Raw genomic sequence first — 15,612 nt, 5'->3', positions numbered from 1 at the left:
GGTTTATTTAGGAAGTAAACATACGCAACACCAAGTGTCAGTGTTTTCACGTCTAAGCGTTTACGTGACTATGCGACTCAGTGGCTCACACAATAAGCTCAGTGATTCGAGTTAGCAGCTAACGAGGAAATGGTTGGCTGACCCTAGCTTAAAATCTGTTGGGCCGCACACGAGACCTGACAAGCAGTCCAAGAAGCTCTGAAGCATTGAACGCCGAGGTGACAAAGATTTATAAAAGTCAGTGTTCAAACGGGTACCGTCCACCTTCAGAATTCCCACAGTTTGTTCATGCAAGATGTTATTGAAGGCCCACTTTTAAGCAGCGCTAGTCTTGTGGTACGTGTGGAGCAGAGTGGCGCAGCGGAAGCGTGCTGGGCCCATAACCCAGAGGTCGATGGATCGAAACCATCCTCTGCTAAGCTCGTCTGTTTTCAGGACGTACTAAACAACTGTGCTCCGAAAGGCTTGCTTACAAGTCTGGGATAGGTTTCCAGGAAGAAGCCATTCACCTTCCAAAAATTGGACAAAACAGACTAAACCCAGAAGTTGCCTAACTAAGAAGCAAATCCTAGTGAATATAACCTGTTCGCCACATCTTCTTCAAAGCCCATTCACTTTGTTACCTCAACAGCGTGACATCACCTGTTTGCAACACAAGAACAACAATGGAGGCAACGGTGTACCTGCTGCTAAAGTGACGGTAAACGGTTGGACCACTGTGTTGCTTTGGGTGTACCCAAATGGCTGGCTGTGTTTGCCGGGAGACCAGTGACCAGGTACTGCCGCCTAACTGAAAACCAAACGTAGCCAGAAAGGATTAAGATTTGTCATTCTAGCCTTTCTATAGCAGTGATAACAAGTAGCCCCCTGCAACAATTTTGATGTCTTGTGTGGAAAGAAGATGGATTGGCTTTGCAGAGATTTTCAGAAGTTTTGGGCAGAGGGGCAGGTTTGTGGGACCTTGTGGGGCAATGGTAGCGCATCTGACTCCAGATCAGAAGCTTGCGTGTTCAAATCACATCAAGGTCAACCAAGAGTGACAGGACTGCAGCCTGTTTGAATTAATATGTGACTCAAAGTCTGTGCACATGCCACTGATCGACATCTCCCACCGTTTTTGTTTATAAAGCCTGGAGAGAAGAAGAGGGACTCTCCTTGGAGACAAGCACATTTTGTACATGAATGATTAGTATGTAAGTACAGTGGTGTGAACCGGTGATTGGAGAACTGTCAATCACTCAATGCTCCTGGGCACCGTTGCAACTTTTGTATATGAGCCCCTCCGACTAATTGCAACCTTATCTTAGCAGAAAAAGAAGCACCCGTAACGCATTTTCGCTGTGAGCAGGGTTTGAACCTGTGCGGGGAACCCCCCCATTGGATTTCAAATCCAACGCCTTAACCTCTCAGCCATCACAGCTCCTCCACTTCACCTGCACCTTTTGGCCTGTGGTGAGAGATGCCTGCTCCCTGCTCCAACAGCGCTGGTTCTTTTGGAGATCATCACATGCCAGAACACTCCCTAGTCAGAAGTCACTTCTCTGGTAAATACCATTAACAGTCGTTGAAGAGACCATTGTGTGTGAAGTGTAAGGTCGTTTAGTCAGGTAAGATTTCATTCAAGGCTGACAGCACTGGTCTCCTACCCCCATGAATAGCATTTTGGTGCAGACGGCACAAGGAGCCTCTCCAGAGCAGCTTGTGTTTGAGACAGGAGATCATCACGTACAAAAGCACTCCCTTCTGAGCAATCACTTTTTAGGTGTGTGTGAGAGGAAGGTCTTTTATTTTTAGACACTGTCCAAGGACTTTGTCTTTCTCTGACAAGCATCAGTAACAAATATGCATTGTTAAGAATTTGTCTAGCTGGCTTGCAAAGCTCATCAGAGCGTGAGCACTGAATGACAGACCCTATATTAGGCCTTTGATTGACTACTGCAAGCGCACTTCAAACCTCGATTTGTATTCTTTTCTCAAAGAGGAGAACCTTTCAAGTATAAAGAGAGATTCTACGTGTGCATGTTGACATGCATGGTCTGAAATGACATGCGTCTTTGGCACAACCTCTTTGCATTCACAAGTTGAACAACCTCCAGTTGCAGAAAAATTGCTTGTGTGGAAAGATGGTCTGGCTTCTCAGAGATTTTCAGAAGTTTTGAGCAGAGGGCCAGGTTTGTGGGACCTTGTGGCGCAATGGTAGCGCATCTGACTCCAGATCAGAAGGTTGCGTGTTCAAATCACGTCAAGGTCAGCCGAGAGTGAGGGGACTGCAGCCTGTGATTCCCTTCCAATATGAGGTTTTTAGTTGCTTGTGGCATACTCGTCCGTCTGTCCAGAAATTCAGGTCCATGACTCATGACGTGTCTCCAGTGAGTTGTTGATGGTGTCAGTGAACACTGTAGACAACTGATCAGCACAGTGCCTCAGGGTGGATGGAGGCACCGAATTTGGCCCAGCTGCTTTGCATGGGTCCTGTGTCTTAGAGAGTCTGTTTACATCCCTTTCAAGTATGGAAAGAGGTGTGAAGGCACATGGAGAAATTTGTGAGCTTTACTGAGTGGTAGAGGTGATGGGGGAGCCGCAAGTGTTGACCGTCTGGGGAGGGGGCCCGGGTAGCTGGACGTTCCATTGTTTTCTGAAAGCACCAGGTGTGAATACATTGGATAGGTGTGAATAGTAGCTGAATTAGAGGGCTTCTGTAAATGGAACTGAATAAAAATGGCAAACAAAACACTCGCATGCTGCAGGTATACAGAGAACCATGCCATGAGATACATGTAAACACATAGTTGAAAGAAGTAAAGACTGCACCAAAGAGAAACTCACAAAATTATTGTAAAGAAAAAAACATTCAAATATCAAGTATAAGTTTTTCATTCCGAGCAAACAAACAGTTTTGAATGATAATGAAATCTAAAAGCAGCTTCAGAGCTGGGCTTGGCATTCTGAAGCAAGCTCATCATATCCAGGATAGTTTTTCACTGTGGACAATGTCACTGTGTCCGCTGTGTTGGATACATTCAGATTTCGTGTCTAATGTCGGTGCTTGTGATTACAGACGGTATTACATCTCTACCGATAAGAACTACCATTGACAATCAGCGGGAAGTATTAAGAGCATCGAAGTGCTTCAGCAGAGTGTGTTCGTGTAACAGAACGTCGATTTTAGTTAACTAAAGGTAAAATAAGGTTCATTGAAGAGAGTTCATGGGTTTATTTAGGAAGTAAACATACGCAACACCAAGTGTCAGTGTTTTCACGTCTAAGCGTTTACGTGACTATGCGACTCAGTGGCTCACACAATAAGCTCAGTGATTCGAGTTAGCAGCTAACGAGGAAATGGTTGGCTGACCCTAGCTTAAAATCTGTTGGGCCGCACACGAGACCTGACAAGCAGTCCAAGAAGCTCTGAAGCATTGAACGCCGAGGTGACAAAGATTTATAAAAGTCAGTGTTCAAACGGGTACCGTCCACCTTCAGAATTCCCACAGTTTGTTCATGCAAGATGTTATTGAAGGCCCACTTTTAAGCAGCGCTAGTCTTGTGGTACGTGTGGAGCAGAGTGGCGCAGCGGAAGCGTGCTGGGCCCATAACCCAGAGGTCGATGGATCGAAACCATCCTCTGCTAAGCTCGTCTGTTTTCAGGACGTACTAAACAACTGTGCTCCGAAAGGCTTGCTTACAAGTCTGGGATAGGTTTCCAGGAAGAAGCCATTCACCTTCCAAAAATTGGACAAAACAGACTAAACCCAGAAGTTGCCTAACTAAGAAGCAAATCCTAGTGAATATAACCTGTTCGCCACATCTTCTTCAAAGCCCATTCACTTTGTTACCTCAACAGCGTGACATCACCTGTTTGCAACACAAGAACAACAATGGAGGCAACGGTGTACCTGCTGCTAAAGTGACGGTAAACGGTTGGACCACTGTGTTGCTTTGGGTGTACCCAAATGGCTGGCTGTGTTTGCCGGGAGACCAGTGACCAGGTACTGCCGCCTAACTGAAAACCAAACGTAGCCAGAAAGGATTAAGATTTGTCATTCTAGCCTTTCTATAGCAGTGATAACAAGTAGCCCCCTGCAACAATTTTGATGTCTTGTGTGGAAAGAAGATGGATTGGCTTTGCAGAGATTTTCAGAAGTTTTGGGCAGAGGGGCAGGTTTGTGGGACCTTGTGGGGCAATGGTAGCGCATCTGACTCCAGATCAGAAGCTTGCGTGTTCAAATCACATCAAGGTCAACCAAGAGTGACAGGACTGCAGCCTGTTTGAATTAATATGTGACTCAAAGTCTGTGCACATGCCACTGATCGACATCTCCCACCGTTTTTGTTTATAAAGCCTGGAGAGAAGAAGAGGGACTCTCCTTGGAGACAAGCACATTTTGTACATGAATGATTAGTATGTAAGTACAGTGGTGTGAACCGGTGATTGGAGAACTGTCAATCACTCAATGCTCCTGGGCACCGTTGCAACTTTTGTATATGAGCCCCTCCGACTAATTGCAACCTTATCTTAGCAGAAAAAGAAGCACCCGTAACGCATTTTCGCTGTGAGCAGGGTTTGAACCTGTGCGGGGAACCCCCCCATTGGATTTCAAATCCAACGCCTTAACCTCTCGGCCATCACAGCTCCTCCACTTCACCTGCACCTTTTGGCCTGTGGTGAGAGATGCCTGCTCCCTGCTCCAACAGCGCTGGTTCTTTTGGAGATCATCACATGCCAGAACACTCCCTAGTCAGAAGTCACTTCTCTGGTAAATACCATTAACAGTCGTTGAAGAGACCATTGTGTGTGAAGTGTAAGGTCGTTTAGTCAGGTAAGATTTCATTCAAGGCTGACAGCACTGGTCTCCTACCCCCATGAATAGCATTTTGGTGCAGACGGCACAAGGAGCCTCTCCAGAGCAGCTTGTGTTTGAGACAGGAGATCATCACGTACAAAAGCACTCCCTTCTGAGCAATCACTTTTTAGGTGTGTGTGAGAGGAAGGTCTTTTATTTTTAGACACTGTCCAAGGACTTTGTCTTTCTCTGACAAGCATCAGTAACAAATATGCATTGTTAAGAATTTGTCTAGCTGGCTTGCAAAGCTCATCAGAGCGTGAGCACTGAATGACAGACCCTATATTAGGCCTTTGATTGACTACTGCAAGCGCACTTCAAACCTCGATTTGTATTCTTTTCTCAAAGAGGAGAACCTTTCAAGTATAAAGAGAGATTCTACGTGTGCATGTTGACATGCATGGTCTGAAATGACATGCGTCTTTGGCACAACCTCTTTGCATTCACAAGTTGAACAACCTCCAGTTGCAGAAAAATTGCTTGTGTGGAAAGATGGTCTGGCTTCTCAGAGATTTTCAGAAGTTTTGAGCAGAGGGCCAGGTTTGTGGGACCTTGTGGCGCAATGGTAGCGCATCTGACTCCAGATCAGAAGGTTGCGTGTTCAAATCACGTCAAGGTCAGCCGAGAGTGAGGGGACTGCAGCCTGTGATTCCCTTCCAATATGAGGTTTTTAGTTGCTTGTGGCATACTCGTCCGTCTGTCCAGAAATTCAGGTCCATGACTCATGACGTGTCTCCAGTGAGTTGTTGATGGTGTCAGTGAACACTGTAGACAACTGATCAGCACAGTGCCTCAGGGTGGATGGAGGCACCGAATTTGGCCCAGCTGCTTTGCATGGGTCCTGTGTCTTAGAGAGTCTGTTTACATCCCTTTCAAGTATGGAAAGAGGTGTGAAGGCACATGGAGAAATTTGTGAGCTTTACTGAGTGGTAGAGGTGATGGGGGAGCCGCAAGTGTTGACCGTCTGGGGAGGGGGCCCGGGTAGCTGGACGTTCCATTGTTTTCTGAAAGCACCAGGTGTGAATACATTGGATAGGTGTGAATAGTAGCTGAATTAGAGGGCTTCTGTAAATGGAACTGAATAAAAATGGCAAACAAAACACTCGCATGCTGCAGGTATACAGAGAACCATGCCATGAGATACATGTAAACACATAGTTGAAAGAAGTAAAGACTGCACCAAAGAGAAACTCACAAAATTATTGTAAAGAAAAAAACATTCAAATATCAAGTATAAGTTTTTCATTCCGAGCAAACAAACAGTTTTGAATGATAATGAAATCTAAAAGCAGCTTCAGAGCTGGGCTTGGCATTCTGAAGCAAGCTCATCATATCCAGGATAGTTTTTCACTGTGGACAATGTCACTGTGTCCGCTGTGTTGGATACATTCAGATTTCGTGTCTAATGTCGGTGCTTGTGATTACAGACGGTATTACATCTCTACCGATAAGAACTACCATTGACAATCAGCGGGAAGTATTAAGAGCATCGAAGTGCATCAGCAGAGTGTGTTCGTGTAACAGAACGGCGATTTTAGTTAACTAAAGGTAAAATAAGGTTCATTGAAGAGAGTTCATGGGTTTATTTAGGAAGTAAACATACGCAACACCAAGTGTCAGTGTTTTCACGTCTAAGCGTTTACGTGACTATGCGACTCAGTGGCTCACACAATAAGCTCAGTGATTCGAGTTAGCAGCTAACGAGGAAATGGTTGGCTGACCCTAGCTTAAAATCTGTTGGGCCGCACACGAGACCTGACAAGCAGTCCAAGAAGCTCTGAAGCATTGAACGCCGAGGTGACAAAGATTTATAAAAGTCAGTGTTCAAACGGGTACCGTCCACCTTCAGAATTCCCACAGTTTGTTCATGCAAGATGTTATTGAAGGCCCACTTTTAAGCAGCGCTAGTCTTGTGGTACGTGTGGAGCAGAGTGGCGCAGCGGAAGCGTGCTGGGCCCATAACCCAGAGGTCGATGGATCGAAACCATCCTCTGCTAGGCTCGTCTGTTTTCAGGACGTACTAAACAACTGTCCTCCGAAAGGCTTGCTTACAAGTCTGGGATAGGTTTCCAGGAAGAAGCCATTCACCTTCCAAAAATTGGACAAAACAGACTAAACCCAGAAGTTGCCTAACTAAGAAGCAAATCCTAGTGAATATAACCTGTTCGCCACATCTTCTTCAAAGCCCATTCACTTTGTTACCTCAACAGCGTGACATCACCTGTTTGCAACACAAGAACAACAATGGAGGCAACGGTGTACCTGCTGCTAAAGTGACGGTAAACGGTTGGACCACTGTGTTGCTTTGGGTGTACCCAAATGGCTGGCTGTGTTTGCCGGGAGACCAGTGACCAGGTACTGCCGCCTAACTGAAAACCAAACGTAGCCAGAAAGGATTAAGATTTGTCATTCTAGCCTTTCTATAGCAGTGATAACAAGTAGCCCCCTGCAACAATTTTGATGTCTTGTGTGGAAAGAAGATGGATTGGCTTTGCAGAGATTTTCAGAAGTTTTGGGCAGAGGGGCAGGTTTGTGGGACCTTGTGGGGCAATGGTAGCGCATCTGACTCCAGATCAGAAGCTTGCGTGTTCAAATCACATCAAGGTCAACCAAGAGTGACAGGACTGCAGCCTGTTTGAATTAATATGTGACTCAAAGTCTGTGCACATGCCACTGATCGACATCTCCCACCGTTTTTGTTTATAAAGCCTGGAGAGAAGAAGAGGGACTCTCCTTGGAGACAAGCACATTTTGTACATGAATGATTAGTATGTAAGTACAGTGGTGTGAACCGGTGATTGGAGAACTGTCAATCACTCAATGCTCCTGGGCACCGTTGCAACTTTTGTATATGAGCCCCTCCGACTAATTGCAACCTTATCTTAGCAGAAAAAGAAGCACCCGTAACGCATTTTCGCTGTGAGCAGGGTTTGAACCTGCGCGGGGAACCCCCCATTGGATTTCAAATCCAACGCCTTAACCTCTCGGCCATCACAGCTCCTCCACTTCACCTGCACCTTTTGGCCTGTGGTGAGAGATGCCTGCTCCCTGCTCCAACAGCGCTGGTTCTTTTGGAGATCATCACATGCCAGAACACTCCCTACTCAGAAGTCACTTCTCTGGTAAATACCATTAACAGTCGTTGAAGAGACCATTGTGTGTGAAGTGTAAGGTCGTTTAGTCAGGTAAGATTTCATTCAAGGCTGACAGCACTGGTCTCCTACCCCCATGAATAGCATTTTGGTGCAGACGGCACAAGGAGCCTCTCCAGAGCAGCTTGTGTTTGAGACAGGAGATCATCACGTACAAAAGCACTCCCTTCTGAGCAATCACTTTTTAGGTGTGTGTGAGAGGAAGGTCTTTTATTTTTAGACACTGTCCAAGGACTTTGTCTTTCTCTGACAAGCATCAGTAACAAATATGCATTGTTAAGAATTTGTCTAGCTGGCTTGCAAAGCTCATCAGAGCGTGAGCACTGAATGACAGACACTATATTAGGCCTTTGATTGACTACTGCAAGCGCACTTCAAACCTCGATTTGTATTCTTTTCTCAAAGAGGAGAACCTTTCAAGTATATATAGAGAGTCTACGTGTGCATGTTGACATGCATGGTCTGAAATGACATGCGTCTTTGGCACAACCTCTTTGCATTCACAAGTTGAACAACCTCCAGTTGCAGAAAAATTGCTTGTGTGGAAAGATGGTCTGGCTTCTCAGAGATTTTCAGAAGTTTTGAGCAGAGGGCCAGGTTTGTGGGACCTTGTGGCGCAATGGTAGCGCATCTGACTCCAGATCAGAAGGTTGCGTGTTCAAATCACGTCAAGGTCAGCCGAGAGTGAGGGGACTGCAGCCTGTGATTCCCTTCCAATATGAGGTTTTTAGTTGCTTGTGGCATACTCGTCCGTCTGTCCAGAAATTCAGGTCCATGACTCATGACGTGTCTCCAGTGAGTTGTTGATGGTGTCAGTGAACACTGTAGACAACTGATCAGCACAGTGCCTCAGGGTGGATGGAGGCACCGAATTTGGCCCAGCTGCTTTGCATGGGTCCTGTGTCTTAGAGAGTCTGTTTACATCCCTTTCAAGTATGGAAAGAGGTCTGAAGGCACATGGAGAAATTTGTGAGCTTTACTGAGTGGTAGAGGTGATGGGGGAGCCGCAAGTGTTGACCGTCTGGGGAGGGGGCCCGGGTAGCTGGACGTTCCATTGTTTTCTGAAAGCACCAGGTGTGAATACATTGGATAGGTGTGAATAGTAGCTGAATTAGAGGGCTTCTGTAAATGGAACTGAATAAAAATGGCAAACAAAACACTCGCATGCTGCAGGTATACAGAGAACCATGCCATGAGATACATGTAAACACATAGTTGAAAGAAGTAAAGACTGCACCAAAGAGAAACTCACAAAATTATTGTAAAGAAAAAAACATTCAAATATCAAGTATAAGTTTTTCATTCCGAGCAAACAAACAGTTTTGAATGATAATGAAATCTAAAAGCAGCTTCAGAGCTGGGCTTGGCATTCTGAAGCAAGCTCATCATATCCAGGATAGTTTTTCACTGTGGACAATGTCACTGTGTCCGCTGTGTTGGATACATTCAGATTTCGTGTCTAATGTCGGTGCTTGTGATTACAGACGGTATTACATCTCTACCGATAAGAACTACCATTGACAATCAGCGGGAAGTATTAAGAGCATCGAAGTGCATCAGCAGAGTGTGTTCGTATAACAGAACGGCGATTTTAGTTAACTAAAGGTAAAATAAGGTTCATTGAAGAGAGTTCATGGGTTTATTTAGGAAGTAAACATACGCAACACCAAGTGTCAGTGTTTTCACGTCTAAGCGTTTACGTGACTATGCGACTCAGTGGCTCACACAATAAGCTCAGTGATTCGAGTTAGCAGCTAACGAGGAAATGGTTGGCTGACCCTAGCTTAAAATCTGTTGGGCCGCACACGAGACCTGACAAGCAGTCCAAGAAGCTCTGAAGCATTGAACGCCGAGGTGACAAAGATTTATAAAAGTCAGTGTTCAAACGGGTACCGTCCACCTTCAGAATTCCCACAGTTTGTTCATGCAAGATGTTATTGAAGGCCCACTTTTAAGCAGCGCTAGTCTTGTGGTACGTGTGGAGCAGAGTGGCGCAGCGGAAGCGTGCTGGGCCCATAACCCAGAGGTCGATGGATCGAAACCATCCTCTGCTAGGCTCGTCTGTTTTCAGGACGTACTAAACAACTGTGCTCCGAAAGGCTTGCTTACAAGTCTGGGATAGGTTTCCAGGAAGAAGCCATTCACCTTCCAAAAATTGGACAAAACAGACTAAACCCAGAAGTTGCCTAACTAAGAAGCAAATCCTAGTGAATATAACCTGTTCGCCACATCTTCTTCAAAGCCCATTCACTTTGTTACCTCAACAGCGTGACATCACCTGTTTGCAACACAAGAACAACAATGGAGGCAACGGTGTACCTGCTGCTAAAGTGACGGTAAACGGTTGGACCACTGTGTTGCTTTGGGTGTACCCAAATGGCTGGCTGTGTTTGCCGGGAGACCAGTGACCAGGTACTGCCGCCTAACTGAAAACCAAACGTAGCCAGAAAGGATTAAGATTTGTCATTCTAGCCTTTCTATAGCAGTGATAACAAGTAGCCCCCTGCAACAATTTTGATGTCTTGTGTGGAAAGAAGATGGATTGGCTTTGCAGAGATTTTCAGAAGTTTTGGGCAGAGGGGCAGGTTTGTGGGACCTTGTGGGGCAATGGTAGCGCATCTGACTCCAGATCAGAAGCTTGCGTGTTCAAATCACATCAAGGTCAACCAAGAGTGACAGGACTGCAGCCTGTTTGAATTAATATGTGACTCAAAGTCTGTGCACATGCCACTGATCGACATCTCCCACCGTTTTTGTTTATAAAGCCTGGAGAGAAGAAGAGGGACTCTCCTTGGAGACAAGCACATTTTGTACATGAATGATTAGTATGTAAGTACAGTGGTGTGAACCGGTGATTGGAGAACTGTCAATCACTCAATGCTCCTGGGCACCGTTGCAACTTTTGTATATGAGCCCCTCCGACTAATTGCAACCTTATCTTAGCAGAAAAAGAAGCACCCGTAACGCATTTTCGCTGTGAGCAGGGTTTGAACCTGCGCGGGGAACCCCCCATTGGATTTCAAATCCAACGCCTTAACCTCTCGGCCATCACAGCTCCTCCACTTCACCTGCACCTTTTGGCCTGTGGTGAGAGATGCCTGCTCCCTGCTCCAACAGCGCTGGTTCTTTTGGAGATCATCACATGCCAGAACACTCCCTACTCAGAAGTCACTTCTCTGGTAAATACCATTAACAGTCGTTGAAGAGACCATTGTGTGTGAAGTGTAAGGTCGTTTAGTCAGGTAAGATTTCATTCAAGGCTGACAGCACTGGTCTCCTACCCCCATGAATAGCATTTTGGTGCAGACGGCACAAGGAGCCTCTCCAGAGCAGCTTGTGTTTGAGACAGGAGATCATCACGTACAAAAGCACTCCCTTCTGAGCAATCACTTTTTAGGTGTGTGTGAGAGGAAGGTCTTTTATTTTTAGACACTGTCCAAGGACTTTGTCTTTCTCTGACAAGCATCAGTAACAAATATGCATTGTTAAGAATTTGTCTAGCTGGCTTGCAAAGCTCATCAGAGCGTGAGCACTGAATGACAGACACTATATTAGGCCTTTGATTGACTACTGCAAGCGCACTTCAAACCTCGATTTGTATTCTTTTCTCAAAGAGGAGAACCTTTCAAGTATAAAGAGAGATTCTACGTGTGCATGTTGACATGCATGGTCTGAAATGACATGCGTCTTTGGCACAACCTCTTTGCATTCACAAGTTGAACAACCTCCAGTTGCAGAAAAATTGCTTGTGTGGAAAGATGGTCTGGCTTCTCAGAGATTTTCAGAAGTTTTGAGCAGAGGGCCAGGTTTGTGGGACCTTGTGGCGCAATGGTAGCGCATCTGACTCCAGATCAGAAGGTTGCGTGTTCAAATCACGTCAAGGTCAGCCGAGAGTGAGGGGACTGCAGCCTGTGATTCCCTTCCAATAGGAGGTTTTTAGTTGCTTGTGGCATACTCGTCCGTCTGTCCAGAAATTCAGGTCCATGACTCATGACGTGTCTCCAGTGAGTTGTTGATGGTGTCAGTGAACACTGTAGACAACTGATCAGCACAGTGCCTCAGGGTGGATGGAGGCACCGAATTTGGCCCAGCTGCTTTGCATGGGTCCTGTGTCTTAGAGAGTCTGTTTACATCCCTTTCAAGTATGGAAAGAGGTGTGAAGGCACATGGAGAAATTTGTGAGCTTTACTGAGTGGTAGAGGTGATGGGGGAGCCGCAAGTGTTGACCGTCTGGGGAGGGGGCCCGGGTAGCTGGACGTTCCATTGTTTTCTGAAAGCACCAGGTGTGAATACATTGGATAGGTGTGAATAGTAGCTGAATTAGAGGGCTTCTGTAAATGGAACTGAATAAAAATGGCAAACAAAACACTCGCATGCTGCAGGTATACAGAGAACCATGCCATGAGATACATGTAAACACATAGTTGAAAGAAGTAAAGACTGCACCAAAGAGAAACTCACAAAATTATTGTAAAGAAAAAAACATTCAAATATCAAGTATAAGTTTTTCATTCCGAGCAAACAAACAGTTTTGAATGATAATGAAATCTAAAAGCAGCTTCAGAGCTGGGCTTGGCATTCTGAAGCAAGCTCATCATATCCAGGATAGTTTTTCACTGTGGACAATGTCACTGTGTCCGCTGTGTTGGATACATTCAGATTTCGTGTCTAATGTCGGTGCTTGTGATTACAGACGGTATTACATCTCTACCGATAAGAACTACCATTGACAATCAGCGGGAAGTATTAAGAGCATCGAAGTGCATCAGCAGAGTGTGTTCGTGTAACAGAACGGCGATTTTAGTTAACTAAAGGTAAAATAAGGTTCATTGAAGAGAGTTCATGGGTTTATTTAGGAAGTAAACATACGCAACACCAAGTGTCAGTGTTTTCACGTCTAAGCGTTTACGTGACTATGCGACTCAGTGGCTCACACAATAAGCTCAGTGATTCGAGTTAGCAGCTAACGAGGAAATGGTTGGCTGACCCTAGCTTAAAATCTGTTGGGCCGCACACGAGACCTGACAAGCAGTCCAAGAAGCTCTGAAGCATTGAACGCCGAGGTGACAAAGATTTATAAAAGTCAGTGTTCAAACGGGTACCGTCCACCTTCAGAATTCCCACAGTTTGTTCATGCAAGATGTTATTGAAGGCCCACTTTTAAGCAGCGCTAGTCTTGTGGTACGTGTGGAGCAGAGTGGCGCAGCGGAAGCGTGCTGGGCCCATAACCCAGAGGTCGATGGATCGAAACCATCCTCTGCTAGGCTCGTCTGTTTTCAGGACGTACTAAACAACTGTTCTCCGAAAGGCTTGCTTACAAGTCTGGGATAGGTTTCCAGGAAGAAGCCATTCACCTTCCAAAAATTGGACAAAACAGACTAAACCCAGAAGTTGCCTAACTAAGAAGCAAATCCTAGTGAATATAACCTGTTCGCCACATCTTCTTCAAAGCCCATTCACTTTGTTACCTCAACAGCGTGACATCACCTGTTTGCAACACAAGAACAACAATGGAGGCAACGGTGTACCTGCTGCTAAAGTGACGGTAAACGGTTGGACCACTGTGTTGCTTTGGGTGTACCCAAATGGCTGGCTGTGTTTGCCGGGAGACCAGTGACCAGGTACTGCCGCCTAACTGAAAACCAAACGTAGCCAGAAAGGATTAAGATTTGTCATTCTAGCCTTTCTATAGCAGTGATAACAAGTAGCCCCCTGCAACAATTTTGATGTCTTGTGTGGAAAGAAGATGGATTGGCTTTGCAGAGATTTTCAGAAGTTTTGGGCAGAGGGGCAGGTTTGTGGGACCTTGTGGGGCAATGGTAGCGCATCTGACTCCAGATCAGAAGCTTGCGTGTTCAAATCACATCAAGGTCAACCAAGAGTGACAGGACTGCAGCCTGTTTGAATTAATATGTGACTCAAAGTCTGTGCACATGCCACTGATCGACATCTCCCACCGTTTTTGTTTATAAAGCCTGGAGAGAAGAAGAGGGACTCTCCTTGGAGACAAGCACATTTTGTACATGAATGATTAGTATGTAAGTACAGTGGTGTGAACCGGTGATTGGAGAACTGTCAATCACTCAATGCTCCTGGGCACCGTTGCAACTTTTGTATATGAGCCCCTCCGACTAATTGCAACCTTATCTTAGCAGAAAAAGAAGCACCCGTAACGCATTTTCGCTGTGAGCAGGGTTTGAACCTGCGCGGGGAACCCCCCATTGGATTTCAAATCCAACGCCTTAACCTCTCGGCCATCACAGCTCCTCCACTTCACCTGCACCTTTTGGCCTGTGGTGAGAGATGCCTGCTCCCTGCTCCAACAGCGCTGGTTCTTTTGGAGATCATCACATGCCAGAACACTCCCTACTCAGAAGTCACTTCTCTGGTAAATACCATTAACAGTCGTTGAAGAGACCATTGTGTGTGAAGTGTAAGGTCGTTTAGTCAGGTAAGATTTCATTCAAGGCTGACAGCACTGGTCTCCTACCCCCATGAATAGCATTTTGGTGCAGACGGCACAAGGAGCCTCTCCAGAGCAGCTTGTGTTTGAGACAGGAGATCATCACGTACAAAAGCACTCCCTTCTGAGCAATCACTTTTTAGGTGTGTGTGAGAGGAAGGTCTTTTATTTTTAGACACTGTCCAAGGACTTTGTCTTTCTCTGACAAGCATCAGTAACAAATATGCATTGTTAAGAATTTGTCTAGCTGGCTTGCAAAGCTCATCAGAGCGTGAGCACTGAATGACAGACACTATATTAGGCCTTTGATTGACTACTGCAAGCGCACTTCAAACCTCGATTTGTATTCTTTTCTCAAAGAGGAGAACCTTTCAAGTATAAAGAGAGATTCTACGTGTGCATGTTGACATGCATGGTCTGAAATGACATGCGTCTTTGGCACAACCTCTTTGCATTCACAAGTTGAACAACCTCCAGTTGCAGAAAAATTGCTTGTGTGGAAAGATGGTCTGGCTTCTCAGAGATTTTCAGAAGTTTTGAGCAGAGGGGCAGGTTTGTGGGACCTTGTGGCGCAATGGTAGCGCATCTGACTCCAGATCAGAAGGTTGCGTGTTCAAATCACGTCAAGGTCAGCCGAGAGTGAGGGGACTGCAGCCTGTGATTCCCTTCCAATAGGAGGTTTTTAGTTGCTTGTGGCATACTCGTCCGTCTGTCCAGAAATTCAGGTCCATGACTCATGACGTGTCTCCAGTGAGTTGTTGATGGTGTCAGTGAACACTGTAGACAACTGATCAGCACAGTGCCTCAGGGTGGATGGAGGCACCGAATTTGGCCCAGCTGCTTTGCATGGGTCCTGTGTCTTAGAGAGTCTGTTTACATCCCTTTCAAGTATGGAAAGAGGTGTGAAGGCACATGGAGAAATTTGTGAGCTTTACTGAGTGGTAGAGGTGATGGGGGAGCCGCAAGTGTTGACCGTCTGGGGAGGGGGCCCGGGTAGCTGGACGTTCCATTGTTTTCTGAAAGCACCAGGTGTGAATACATTGGATAGGTGTGAATAGTAGCTGAATTAGAGGGCTTCTGTAAATGGAACTGAATAAAAATGGCAAACAAAACACTCGCATGCTGCAGGTATACAGAGAACCATGCCATGAGATAC

The 15,612-nt window shown here is 45.8% G+C and overlaps 10 non-coding genes across 10 annotated transcripts; 5 read left to right on the top strand and 5 right to left on the bottom strand.

Moving 5' to 3' along the window:
* Positions 1-1,336: 1,336 nt before the first annotated feature.
* trnas-uga (transfer RNA serine (anticodon UGA)) lies at positions 1,337-1,420 on the bottom strand. The gene has a single exon. It is a non-coding gene; the product is annotated as a tRNA-Ser (tRNA).
* Positions 1,421-2,179: 759 nt separating this feature from the next.
* On the top strand, positions 2,180-2,251 carry trnaw-cca (transfer RNA tryptophan (anticodon CCA)). Its single transcript has one exon. It is a non-coding gene; the product is annotated as a tRNA-Trp (tRNA).
* A 2,295-nt stretch (positions 2,252-4,546) lies between these two features.
* Positions 4,547-4,630, bottom strand: trnas-uga (transfer RNA serine (anticodon UGA)). Its single transcript has one exon. It is a non-coding gene; the product is annotated as a tRNA-Ser (tRNA).
* Positions 4,631-5,389: 759 nt separating this feature from the next.
* trnaw-cca (transfer RNA tryptophan (anticodon CCA)) lies at positions 5,390-5,461 on the top strand. The gene has a single exon. It is a non-coding gene; the product is annotated as a tRNA-Trp (tRNA).
* A 2,295-nt stretch (positions 5,462-7,756) lies between these two features.
* trnas-uga (transfer RNA serine (anticodon UGA)) lies at positions 7,757-7,839 on the bottom strand. The gene has a single exon. It is a non-coding gene; the product is annotated as a tRNA-Ser (tRNA).
* Positions 7,840-8,598: 759 nt separating this feature from the next.
* trnaw-cca (transfer RNA tryptophan (anticodon CCA)) lies at positions 8,599-8,670 on the top strand. Its single transcript has one exon. It is a non-coding gene; the product is annotated as a tRNA-Trp (tRNA).
* A 2,295-nt stretch (positions 8,671-10,965) lies between these two features.
* trnas-uga (transfer RNA serine (anticodon UGA)) lies at positions 10,966-11,048 on the bottom strand. Its single transcript has one exon. It is a non-coding gene; the product is annotated as a tRNA-Ser (tRNA).
* A 759-nt stretch (positions 11,049-11,807) lies between these two features.
* Positions 11,808-11,879, top strand: trnaw-cca (transfer RNA tryptophan (anticodon CCA)). Its single transcript has one exon. It is a non-coding gene; the product is annotated as a tRNA-Trp (tRNA).
* Positions 11,880-14,174: 2,295 nt separating this feature from the next.
* On the bottom strand, positions 14,175-14,257 carry trnas-uga (transfer RNA serine (anticodon UGA)). The gene has a single exon. It is a non-coding gene; the product is annotated as a tRNA-Ser (tRNA).
* Positions 14,258-15,016: 759 nt separating this feature from the next.
* trnaw-cca (transfer RNA tryptophan (anticodon CCA)) lies at positions 15,017-15,088 on the top strand. The gene has a single exon. It is a non-coding gene; the product is annotated as a tRNA-Trp (tRNA).
* The last annotated feature ends 524 nt before the right edge of the window (positions 15,089-15,612 follow it).

This window comes from Maylandia zebra, linkage group LG23, assembly GCF_041146795.1.
Source record: "Maylandia zebra isolate NMK-2024a linkage group LG23, Mzebra_GT3a, whole genome shotgun sequence".
NCBI lineage: Eukaryota > Metazoa > Chordata > Actinopteri > Cichliformes > Cichlidae > Maylandia > Maylandia zebra.
The sequence above is the reverse complement of the archived record's forward strand: the minus strand, read 5'-3'. Positions and strand labels throughout refer to the sequence as shown.